The sequence below is a fragment of the Ochotona princeps genome, chromosome 26, assembly GCF_030435755.1.
Source record: "Ochotona princeps isolate mOchPri1 chromosome 26, mOchPri1.hap1, whole genome shotgun sequence".
NCBI classification, from domain to species: domain Eukaryota; kingdom Metazoa; phylum Chordata; class Mammalia; order Lagomorpha; family Ochotonidae; genus Ochotona; species Ochotona princeps.
In genome coordinates this window covers 9,786,067-9,798,762 of record NC_080857.1, presented here as the reverse complement: position 1 = coordinate 9,798,762, position 12,696 = coordinate 9,786,067, and the positions used below count along the sequence as shown (strand labels likewise).

The 12,696-nt window shown below is 41.2% G+C and overlaps 1 long non-coding RNA gene across 2 annotated transcripts; it reads right to left on the bottom strand.

The window, feature by feature from the left end:
- Window positions 1-4,665: 4,665 nt before the first annotated feature.
- Window positions 4,666-12,147, bottom strand: LOC131478037 (uncharacterized). Of its 2 annotated transcripts, XR_009244270.1 has the most exons (4): window positions 12,013-12,147; window positions 11,251-11,719; window positions 9,335-9,632; window positions 4,666-4,960 (listed from the first exon to the last, which is right to left on the bottom strand). It is a non-coding gene; the product is annotated as an uncharacterized LOC131478037 (long non-coding RNA). The 2 variants fall into 2 exon arrangements; XR_009244269.1 differs by having other exon boundaries at window positions 11,251-12,147.
- Between the last annotated feature and the right edge of the window lie 549 nt (window positions 12,148-12,696).

The window sequence follows — 12,696 nt, the reverse complement described above, 5'->3', positions numbered from 1 at the left end:
GTTCTTACCATGTGGAGGCCATCTCAAAGCAATGTTTGAATTCCATCCAAGCCTATTCTGTCCTTTTATAATTTCCACAGAAGTGCCCATTACCGTCATTTTCATCTGTTTACAGTGGCTTTTTAATTTTCTTTTCCCAATGACCCCATCTATTAAAAGCAAAAGAGAGCTCAAAATAATTCTTAAAACCATCTGGAGAATAACATAATAACTCCGTGTTTTCAATTAGGTGGAGATCGCGTCCCAAAATAGGAAATTTGCTGGAAGGTTGTAAAGAGAGTATAAAAAGTACATGTCAAATGTCATTGTGAGCTTTTCATGTCTAACACTTAAGATACCCTCCTGAAGTTTTTAGGGACAATGCAAGATAACTTTGAAATGGACATCTTTCGTTTCTTGTCTGAGAACAATTCCTATTTGGTTTATCCTAAATATAAGCATTTTATTAGACTGAACTCAATTTATAAATCTAACTACATACTGTTTTTCTTGGAAAAATAAAATCTTAGGTAAGTGTTCACGTGTCTGCTGTGTACCCATTCCTACAATCTTCACTGTCATGCCAAGTTTGCATCCAGACAAGAGATGCATGATGGAGAGCAGGAGCACAGCTCTGCAGAGTTAGGACGCTTCAGAAAGGAAAGGCACATGTGATGAGGATGCTGGGGGCAGGGTGCTGTGGCAGGTAGAGTCCTTTTCCCCATCTAACCTGTGAAGTCTTCAGTGGTGAGCTCTGCATTGCCTGCAGAAGCAGTCTAACACTGTGAACTCCAGGAGAACACCAACTGGACTGGTGTTGTTTTCCCTCCCTCCATTATTTCTAGCATGTTCTGATGGACATCCCAGGCAAAAAATGAGTGATCTTCTAGTTCATGAGCAATGTCCTGTTGGTGATAGAGACTCTCTTTCATATACTTCAAGACCTGTCCAATCTAAAACAAAACTACAACCTCATTCCTATTTCCAAATTCTTTCCCTTTCTTTTCTTCTTTCTTGCTGTGTCTGCCATCCACCCCTTCCCCAGTGAGGACTGTCTTGTCTTGGGAACGTGTAGTTCAAGTTCAACATGAACTGTTCTTCCGCTTGTTCCACTCATCTGACTTTTACAGCATCAGTATCCAGAGAAGAGATACTATAGGATGAACAAAGGTCTTTCTGTTTTCTTTAGATGGTCACTGGCTTATTTTCCCCTTGACTGATATCAAGAGCTACTTCTTTGCTCCCAAACACCACTTCCCATTCAAATGCTGGCTTCCTGTGACACACGCATGCAAGTTCTTCAGTCACAGCAGAAATTATGGTACTGTTCATCCACAGGGTGTGTCACACACTGTCCAGTGGCTCTCTCCGAATCACCACTCAGCACCTCCCATGCTTGTGTGCTTCCGCCATGTGTGCTGGCTTCCTATAGGATCCTACAATTTGGCTTCAGTCTGAGTTACCTTCTGTGTTAAGAGAGATGCAAGCCTAACTCTTCCATTCTCCTCTTTCTTCTCCTTTCAGTCATTGATCTCTGTGTCATCCAGTATGCCCCACAGCTGCAAAGGGCTCCAGGTTATAATTAAGTGCAAATCTGTGTGTTCTGAGACCCCTCTCAATTCCAGAGCCAGGGCATCCAGACCTCCAAATATTCTTTCACTCTGCTCCTTGGTGGTGGAAGTGACACTGTCACCTGCTCCTGAAAGGAAAACAGGAAAATTCTCTGTGCTCATAAGCAGGTTGTACACATTATTGTCTTGTTGTGGATGGGTTATTAATTACAGATATGAAAGCTGTGTTTCAAGGTTGGCACTGGCTGGGCTCTGTGTAACAGCTCAATGGTTAAATCTTCACCTTACAAGCGCGAGGATCCCACACAGGCACCAGTTCATATCCCAGCTGCTTCACTTCCATTCCAATTCCTTACTGGTACCTGGGAAAACAGTCAAGGATGGCCCAAAGCCTTGGGACCCTGCACCCGCATGGAGACTCAGAAGAAGCACCTGCCTCCTGGCTTTGTGTAGGCTCAGCTCCAGCTGTTGTGTCTGCTTGGGGAGTGAACAACGGGATGGATGATCTTTCTGTCTCTCCTTCTAACTGTAAATCTGACTTTCCAATAAAAATAATTAAATCTTTTTAAAAATTGTTAAAAAAAATAAGCTGGCACTGGCTGAATACAAAGGCTGCCCAGGTTAGGTGCACGCATATCAATGCACGGATAAAGGAAGCTTTATAACCAATATCTGAGCTTCCTTGTGTTGGGTGGACAAAGACACACCAGAGGCACACGGTGAAGGCATTTCCAGTCAGTCATCAAATACTAGTAAAAATCCTTCCATGCGCCACGCACTGTGGCAGGTGCTGATGATGGCGAAATGAATAGAACACAGGATAGGGGGAGGGGATGCCTCATTTGTGAAATATTGTCAAGCAGCTACAGGTTAAGTAAAAGCAAACAAAATCCCCCATCATGCTCTTTCCCAAATGGATTAGTAATTATGTTCATGGGGAGCAGATTGCAATATCAATAACAACAGTGTAATGAACTGACGTTGGTATTCCATTTTCACGGAGCACTTTTCCGTTTTTCCACTAAACCATGAATCATGTTTATCTGAAGGCCAATTTCACCCCCCGCTCAGTATCCACAGGAAGAAGTGCAGTTGTTAGAGAGGCTCAATCACTCTCCGCTGCTTCCCAGCATTGGTCTAGAGAAAGCTCCTAACACCATACTTCATCCCCTCCGAGCTGTGGCTAATTTCTCAGAGTGTTTAAGAACTCATTCAAATGCATCAAGTTAGAGGAATGAATAGACAGTTGTCTTAGAGTTAGGACTCCATTGGTGAGCACTTCTTGGCACTGGCTAGCTCTTCAATGGCTGTGAGTTATATGACCTAATTTCCATTCATAATGATCGCATTCTATTTGCTCATGCCAGAAAATGTTCTGTTGGTGTTTTTTTTGGGGGGGGGCATGATTTCTGTATATTAAAATCCTACAATGTTCTGGGAACACTATACAGATGATTTCTTTTAACAACTGTAGAAAATAAGCTACTGTCTCCATTTCATAGACGAGTAAATGAGATCAGAACCATCACATCATTTTCAACACTCACGTAATCTCGCTGTACTGCAGTCTCATGGTTTTTCTAGGATGATGGGCAACTGTTGGGAAACAACTCAACTCAACTCCACCATTGCTGAGCAAGATTTCAGCTGCTGTGTGACAACAGATTACATGCGTGTGTGGGATAGATCCACAGCAAACTCATGTGGAAATTAGTTTGATCTCAAGTGTTGCAAAGTAAAATACTTTAACCTCTGATCCTGACATGGGAGTATTTTAGGAAACTTTCAACCTCATGTAGATTCCCATTCTGACATAATGTCTAGCTTTACCCTTACTTTAAACATCCAAAATGTAAAAAGTTTTAAAGAGTCTTATCACCAAAGGACATTCATTTCATTCTAAATAAAGTTGAAATAATATAACACAAAATAATAGAATATAAAATTGCTACAGTAATATCTTGTTTGTTTTGTTGCATCTAAATCAGGAGTTCTTAATATGAAATTCATGGACCTCTGAACCTCTGAAATTATGCAGGAAATTCTGTGTGTGCGTGTGTGTGTGCGTGTGTGTGTGTGTGTGTGTGTGCGTGTGTGTATGTGTGTGTGTGGTTCTGTATGAAAAGAGTGAGAGATACCTGTAGCATTTGCACTGCCCTCTCTATCACCTCCACTCTCACTTTGTTGTAATGTGTTTTTTTCCTTACCAAACTGTGGTCTTTGAAGGAAGTTTACTTCAGTTCTACCCCAACCACCTAATGTGGTGTCTGACACCTGCTTAGCACTCAGCTGATTATAAAACATCACCAATTAATAAAACATAACTCTAAGTCCCCCGATGGGGAAGATCATTCAGTCATTCACTGATTCCATAGTAACTATTCCCTGAGCTCCTGCCGACATAGCAGGCAAGCAGAAGCACCTGCCCCCATGTAATTATGAAAGAGATAGATGTTATAAAAGATAAAATGTAGGAGGAGAAACTAGTTTAATGACAGGGCCTGCAGAAAGTGACGTATCAACTGAGACAAAGGATGAATGTTGTTAACTAACAAGGGGTTTCTGCTGGGTCCGCAAAGACTTTTGTGCTTCTTAAGGAGTTGGCATCGTAGGAGACCTTTACATGGGTAACAAAGCTTGTCCCTAAATAGAGCTGCCATCAGTACCTCCCCCTTTTGTATCTATAGGCTGTCCAATTCTCTGGGTAAATTTTGTTTGGCCTTTTAACAACTTTGAACAATAGAAAGGGGCAGAAGAACTGCTATGACACTTATGCCACCTACAAGAACCCTGAGGGACCAGACCTGTGATGGCCACTCCATTTGAGACTTCTGATGGATACAGCCCCATGACAGCCTGTAAGGCATATCCAAGCCAACCCCATCAGCCCAGAGATCAATGACAGATAAACATAAATGATTATGTTAAGTCAATAAGCCTTGGAGTACTTGGTTATGCAGCAGTAGATGACCAAAACATCTGTCAATGATCATGTTCAGGCTCTTTTTGGAAGCATAATTGAAGAGAATTAAATCTATATCAGCTGACAGGGTCTCCGGAAAGCATTTATTCAGGTGTTTATCTGAGGGCAGGCAAGAAGAGTTTATGTCATCTGGTGGAGTCAGTACATTTCTACCCTTACGTGGGACAGAGAGAAGTGACTTTCAGTGTCTCTGGCAAGGTTCCATCCTGGCCCTTGACTTAAGTCTCTACCGGATACTCTGTTAGGTTCTTCCAAATCCTTCCAGTTTCTGTGCTGCTGTGATTTCCAAGCCTCCATGGAAGCAGAGCTCCAAAGCAGATGGTCTCCCTCTTTCTTGTGATGGACTATTTCATTATCCATTTCCTCTCTTGCATTTCAGAATCCGGTATCTTCTAGAGGAGCCACACCTTCAGCTGCCATCATGGGCCTCAGATAAGAGCAGAGAATGAGGAAGCCTAAAGAAGAGAGGGAGAAATATGGCTTGAAACTAGTGAGAGTGTTTCTGTTTGCACATCTTGCATTATTGATATTCCACCTTAGCATAATGAGCTACTTTCCCAAGCTTACACACAACCTGCAGTGTTTATGCCTCTAGTTGATTGCTAAACAGTCCACTGAGCAGACCGCTTCCCTGAATCCTCAATGCAGGTGGCTGTGAGTGCTGCATGCCAGTTGCTCAGAGAAGCAAGATACTCAGGCTTTCATTGTTGCTAAAAATATATTCACCAAAGGAATCAGACTCTCTCCATCTGTCTGGAGTGGATAAAAGCATCTATGAATTCAGCAATCTTAAGAGAGGCCCTCGAGCACAGAAGGAAAAGGTGGGCTGATGGGAACAAAGGAACCATATTAATGAAGGGGGAAAAAAGCTAGTATGGAACAATTACATTTCTCTTTTTTCAAATAATTGGCAGTCCAATTTATTTGAACAATGACTATTACCTTGAAATATGCTTTCAGACTCAACAAAGCAAAGCAATTTAAATTCTGTCATGCTTTGCTGTCATGCCTTGAGTACCATTGAATAAGGAATTCAACATCCCTTATAGAATCACAGGCTATTAAAGCTGAAAGAGAGCTTAGAGGCACAGTTATGGATTGTTTGCTATATTATTATAATTATCCCATTATACTTATTATTTGTGTTATATTGTTCTATGTATATTTTGATGACCTGAGTTAGTAGTTTTCCTTAACTATATATTCACTCCTCAAGAAAGAATGATGTGTGATCAAGTCAAGCACTCAGCAAGTATAATATAGGACTTTTGATGTGCCCCACGCGGCTCTCAGTGTTATCTGCAGCATCATCCGTGTATTAACTCGTGCCATCCTGAAAAAGAACCCTGTGAAATAGACACTATTACTACCCCCCATCTGACAGGTTAAAAAAAAAAAAAGCTGAAGCTTTAGTAACTGCTAGGATCAAGGTGCAGACCCAAGCAATCAGATGCAAATGTCTGTGTATTCAGTCGTTACAGCGTGCTCTCTGTTCATTCAGAGTTGGGCATTTCCACGTGCTCCAGTTCTCAGGCTTACTTCATTCTAAAACAAAAAAGTGATTTCCTTTTTGATCTGTAGAGTGCCTCTGCATCCCTTGTTTTATTGGCCTTTTCATCAGCTTCGAGAAGCGCGGCAAGAACAACCCCAAAATACTTACACAGGGGCTTGACAGTCATCTGTAGCAAACGTTTTGTAAAAAACGCACGGCTGACACATATATGAGCAGATATTGAACTTAATCAGTGTGCAAGAAAATGTAAATTAAGGGTGAAATGGGGTGCCAATTTCCATGTGTTTTATAAGGGGAAAAATATAAAAACCATCTTTGCCAAGTGTCAGAGATAAAATAGAGCTGGAGGATCTATCTATACCCTGCTGATGGAAATGTGAATTTGGAAAAGTTTGACATTTATCTACTAAATTCATAAAAATGAATTTATTCAAATAAATTAAATTCATATATTCTGTGACCCAGAAATTTCATCCTTATATATATTCTTCAAATATAATCTTATATATCAGTAGGAGATATATATATATATTTGTATCAGCAATTTTCACAGTAATAAAAAAATCTAGAAACACCCTAAATGTCCATCAGCAAATTAGTGAATGAATAAAAGATATAAAAGTTCATTTGATGAAATATTAAATAACAGTTAAAATAAATGGATTATAAAACAGATACCCAATACAGTGAATCTAAACATTCTAAATGATTAGTAGGGGCAGGGAAAGGAAAGGAAAAAGCCCACCTAAAACTGTTCTGTGCCTCGATTGTTAACATATGCCCTGTTAGAGTAATAAGCCTCTCTGGACTAGCCTAAAATTTGCCAAATTCAGTTAAATCAAGCTTCAATACTATAAGCTGCTAAATATAAAAATGAAAATAGACACGAGACAGCTGAATAGTACCTATAACCATTTTAAAGTGTATAGCAGCCAGTTGTCGTAAACTAAAATTGAAATGTCAATGAAGTAGTCACAGGAACTGGTTAAGAACTTGCATTTTTTTAACATATTGATCACTCTAACTTGATCAACTAACTTCATGATGTTGTAAATTGTTGTTGAAGTTATGTAGTGGTTTTCATTGGAGGGGATGATATTCTGCCAGCTCTACTTTCAGACCAGGGATGGTCTCCTGTTGAAATTATCTGACAATAAGAGGCTGGACTCTATGCATGGTTCATGCTTGCAATGAAGGAATCATGACTGGATATGACTGTACTGCTGCAACAATGTGGAGGAATCCACCATGGGGGGAGGGCATGGGGAGGGGTTGGGTGAATCCCAGAGCCCATGAAACCGTGTCATAAAATGAAATTTAATAATAAAATAATAATAATAATAATAATAAATGTTTTTTAAAAATAAGAAACTAATCAAATAAAGCAAGCTATTCTCAAGTCAGTTATCACATTGTGTCATTCACCAAAGATTATCGTGAATCTACTGTATGTATAACTGTAATAAAAATGAGGAAACAAAACAGAAGAGAGGTCTGCAACCTGCTCTTTTCCTTGTGCAGGGAATTCACATCAGTACTTGTTTTTTCCACCTTAGGCCCCAGCATGGTAGCCTAGCAGCTAAACTCCCTGCCTTGCCAGGATCCCATATGGGCACCGTTTCTAATCCCAGTGGCCACACTTCCAATCCTGCTCCTTGCTTTTGACCTGGAAAAGCAGTTGAAAGTGGCCCAGGGTCTTGGGATCCTGCACCCATGTGGGAGATCCAGAAGAAGCTCCTGGTTCCTGGCTTCAGATTGGCTCAACTCTGGTCATTGCAGCCATTGGGGGAGTGAATCATCAGATGGAAGATCTTCCACTCTGTCTCTCCTCCTCTCTGACTTTTCAATAAAATAGATAAATCTTGTGCCTTCTTCAAAATCTAGTTTTAAATTTATGGTCTATTCTTGCAAGGAGGCAATAAAAAAACTAGAGATATTATCCAGCCCTCCACTCTTCCTAGAAATTGGACTCAACACTTGATCTATTCATATCTCTTTAAGCTTACTTATATGGCCACACCTAGCTGCAAGAGAGTCATGGACATGTAGTTTTTATTTGGGAGAGACCCTGCCTCACTAGAAAGTGAAGACTGGAATCCTGAAGAATGGGGGATGTAGAATTGGCTAGCAGACTCTACATGACGAGTTTATAAAAATACAAGCATTCTTAATTCACACACGTTGCAGGGCAAAGGCTCATAGTAATCTAATAGAATTGAGTGGGGTCCTGTTTGCTTCTAGATTTTAATGTTAGGAACCTGTCACGTTTTCCAACATTTTTAACACCAAACAAATGCCAAGTTGTTTCCATTGGTCGAGTAGCTTGCTTTTGATTGTTTCAGATCCCAGGTGAGTAGAAGGTTAATATTGTTGAAATCCTCTTAGATTCTTGAGATAAATCGATGAAGAAAATACCCCCATGGATTGTATCAAAACAGACAGGAGTTGTATATTTCCTCCACATTGTTCACCCATGTCACATAAAGAATACAGAAGTTTGTGACTGCATTTTAATCACAATGCTTCCATATCCAAAATTAATTTGGTGGACAAATACCTCTGGGTGAAACCTTTCAGTTCCATTGCACATCTTCTATTTTGAAAAGACTTGGCTCTGAGTGGGATCCAGAGCTTTAGTGTTTATCCTTTAGTAGTGTGGGGGTGTTTTGAATCTAAACTGACTATTCTCTAACATGCACTGTTTTAACATTTAGAAAGTGTCCATTTTTAGCAAACTCACAGCTGTGTGAATGTAGCATATTGGTGTGGAGGAGGGCTGCTATATTAGAAAAGCAAGAAAACCACTGACTTTTAGATCTGGAAGAAACTTAGAGATTATTGAGCCAACCTCTCCTATCACAAACAAGAAAACGAAAACCCAGAGTGGTAAAGTGACATGTCCCTGTTCCCCTACACTTGTAAATTATAGACTTGTGCAAGAGCCAGTTAGTGGCCAGTTTAATATGCTTCCCAGAATATGACAGCATACAAAACTCTACTTTCTTCCACCATCCACTTGTTATGCATTAACAAAGAAATGGAACTGCTTTCTTAAATTTATGCCTCGTTTTTTTCCCTGTGTAAAATGAGAACCATCATGTCTACCCCAAGGGACTATTTATAAGAATTATATTATACAATTAGGCTAATACTGTAAGACAAAGTAAATATGTACCAGAATAAAGTTATGAGTAGTGGTTTGTATTAGAAGGTGATCCAGAAAGAATGTTTAGTTCCATGGTTAAGACACCACTTGGGATATTCTCGTGCCAGGTGGAATCTTAGTACCTAGCTTCCAGTTCCAGTTCCACTTCTGATTCCAACTTCCTGCTGATGTGCATCCTGGGGGCAGGCAGCAGGTGGTGACTCAAGTGTTTAGGCCTCTGCCACCCACTTGGAAGACTTGGATGGAGTTTCTGGCCCATGAGTTCAGCTTGAAACTCCCATGGCTAAAGTAAAATTTTCTTAAACATGAAATAAAATCAGATAAACACATTCCTTTTGAGTGTCTCAGTGAGTTAGCGAGGATTGTATTGACCCCTCTTAGTCACTGCTCTCCTCACGGTAGTTAAATGAAGGAGTGTCCCTGCAAAGTCAAAGGAAAGCATTGGTTTAATTAGCCAACAATCAATTCCATTCAACAGGCTGTTTCTCAACCTGGTTTAGGGCCAGACCCTGTCCCAGGCCAAGGGAGATGCAGAAGCCAGTAAGACACATACCAGCAGAGCCCTTGATGACTAAAACAAGAGTTGAACTCTTGTATTTGGAGATCAAAAACTTCTCACAGGTTCTGTTTGAACTGGAAAGCAGGAAGGGCTAGATCTGCCAAGAAGGCAAGTGGGACATTGCAGGCAGAGTAAACCAGTCTCCAGGGTGTTGGAAGAATAGTAGAGTCTAGTCGGAGTAGATTATACGAAGTTTATAGTCTGAAATTTGTCCACCCTCAAAATTCTTATATGGATATCCAACACTTCAGCACTTCAGAATCAAATTATATTTGTAGATAGTATCTTCAAAGAGATCATTAAGGTTATATGAGGTCATTTAAGGGGAGCTATAATTGGATATGACTGATCGCTTTTTAAATTTTTATCTTCAATGTTTATATAGTTGATTAGAGTGGAAAGCGTCAAGGGTTAGGGGAAAGTGGGTGAGAGCATTGTTTTCAAATTTTATTTTCCTTTTTTCCTGTATCTGAGGGAAGAGGGGAGAGATGAAGGAAGAAGCTGCACCCAGCCTCCCAACCGCCCCAGTACCCGGGGATGGGGAAGAACCACCTGATGTCATTCTAGGGTCCCCGATGTGGAGCATGCCCTGAGGGTTCTGAGCAAGTAGTTTTCATAGTTCTGAAATGCTGTTGATTTCACGATCCAAGGATGAGGAAATCCTTCCAAGTTCCATTAGCTGACATTGTCCACCTTAAGAGTTTCCATTCACCCAGATATTTGCTATCAATATTTGGCTGGGGTAGCTGACCAATTTATTCTGCCCTCCTTCCTCTGCTATTCTACCATCCATGTGTATCTGGGCATGCCATCCACTGCTCCATCTTACCCACTGAGGAGGCCCAGTTCTGATACATGAACTCTACAGTCAGTCCACAGATCCTGCAATTAACCCCATGGTTGGAGTATTAGCCCAGCAGTTCAGCTGGAGCGATCCCCAAAGAGATCTCCTCTGATTTGATCCCAGACCTTTCTTTTTAAGATTTATTTATTTTTATCCTGGAAAGTTGGATATACAGAGAGGAGGAGAGACAGAGAGGAAGATCTTCTGCCCATTGATTCACTCCCCAAGCGGCTCCAACGGCTGGAGCTACTCCAATCCAAAGCCGAGAACCAGGAGCCTCTTATGGGTCTCCCACACAGGTGAAGGGTACCAAAGCATTGGGCCATCCTTGACTGCTTTCCAAGGCCACAGCAGGGAGCTGGATGGGAAGAGGGGCTTCCAGGATTGGAACCGGCGCCTATACAGGATCCCAGTGCATTCAATGCGAGAACATGAGCCACTAAGCTATTGAGCGGGACCCCAGACCTGACTTGTGTGTGCTTTCCATTATAGAGTCTGACAGTACCCTGAAGAGTTTCCTAAAAGATTTCGTGATAAGTGTATGTAAAGCATTTGGACCACAGTTGGAATGGTACAAAATGTAAGTTTTTTTGCGGGGGAAAGGGGTTCTATTTTTTTAAGATTTATTTACTTACTTGGAAGGCAGAGTTACGGAGAGAGATAGGGAGATATCAGAAGAGGAATCTTTCACTCACTAGTTCACTCCCCAAATGGCTGCAACAACTGGGGCCGGACCAGACTGAAGCAAGGAGCCTGGAACTCCACCTGGAGCTCCCGTGTAGGCTCAGGGGCCCAAGCGCTTGGGTCATTTTCTTCTGCTTTCTTAAACACATTAGAGGAAGCTGGGTCAGAAGTAGAGTAGCTGAGACTGGAATCACATTGCAGGCTGCTTAACTCACTGTTCTTCAATGCCAGCTTTGGCCTGTCCATATTCTTCGAGTCTTCCTGTTCCATGCAATGGGCTATTTAAGAAGTGCAATGTTTGATTTCCCAATGCTGGGGTGGGCACTACAGCATAGCAAACTAAGCCAATTCGTGGTTTGCCCACATCTCATATCAGAGTGCCAGTTCAAGTTCTGGCACCTCGACTTCTGATCCAGCTTCCTGTTAATGTATTGAATATTTATATTTTTTTATTTCGTGAATAGATTTTTTTTTGCAGTCAGTGCTTTGCTTGTATTATGTCCTTTAACCCTCTAATAATCTAACAACACTGTAAGAGAGAGATGCAAATTATTCTTGCTACATAATCCTTGGAGTCCAATAAAAATTTGCTGATTGTCCCGAAATATTCTATCAAGAGGATAAGTTCAGAATTATGTGCTGCCTTTAGTCATCATGTTTTTTAGCCTCCCTTAAGCTGGAACCATTCTTTATTTTTTCTTGGCTTTACTGACCCTGACAGTTGAAGATTATAAGCCAGTTGCTTTGTAGAACGCTCATTACTTTAATATCTTGTCATGATTAGATTCAAGCCATATATTTTTTGGCTTTAGTGTTATAGACACAATGTTGTATGCTTCTTCTTCTTTTTTTTTCAAAATGTAAAGTTTTATTATTCCTAGGAATTGTTTGCTTCCTAGGTCTGCCATGACGAAGTTCCACAGACCAGATGGTTCAAAAACACAAGAATTTCTTTCTGACAGTTCTGGAGACTCAGCAGCGCACACAGTCACACATGTCGGCAGTGTTGGCCACTTACAAGAACCTCGGGAGAACCTGCTCCCTGCCTTCCCTGGTGCTGGCCAGCAACTCTCAGGGTCCCTTGGCTTGTCAGCCTGTTACTCCACTCTCTGAGTCCATGTTTACACAGCCATCTTCCCTCATTGTCTCCCTCCTCCTCCTCCTGTGAGGACACTGTCCAATGCTCTATACTGGTATGACTTCATCTTTATTCATCACTAATCCAAAATAACTCCATTCCCAAGAGTTCACATTCTGCAGCACTGGGAGTTGTCACTCAGGCCCCCATTTATTCTGGTGGGAGTGGGAATACAAGTAAACTCATCACAGGAGCTTAAGTTCAGCTTTTGCCCACCTCTCATCAACCAGCCAAGTGACCTCGAAGGAAGCTGTGACTC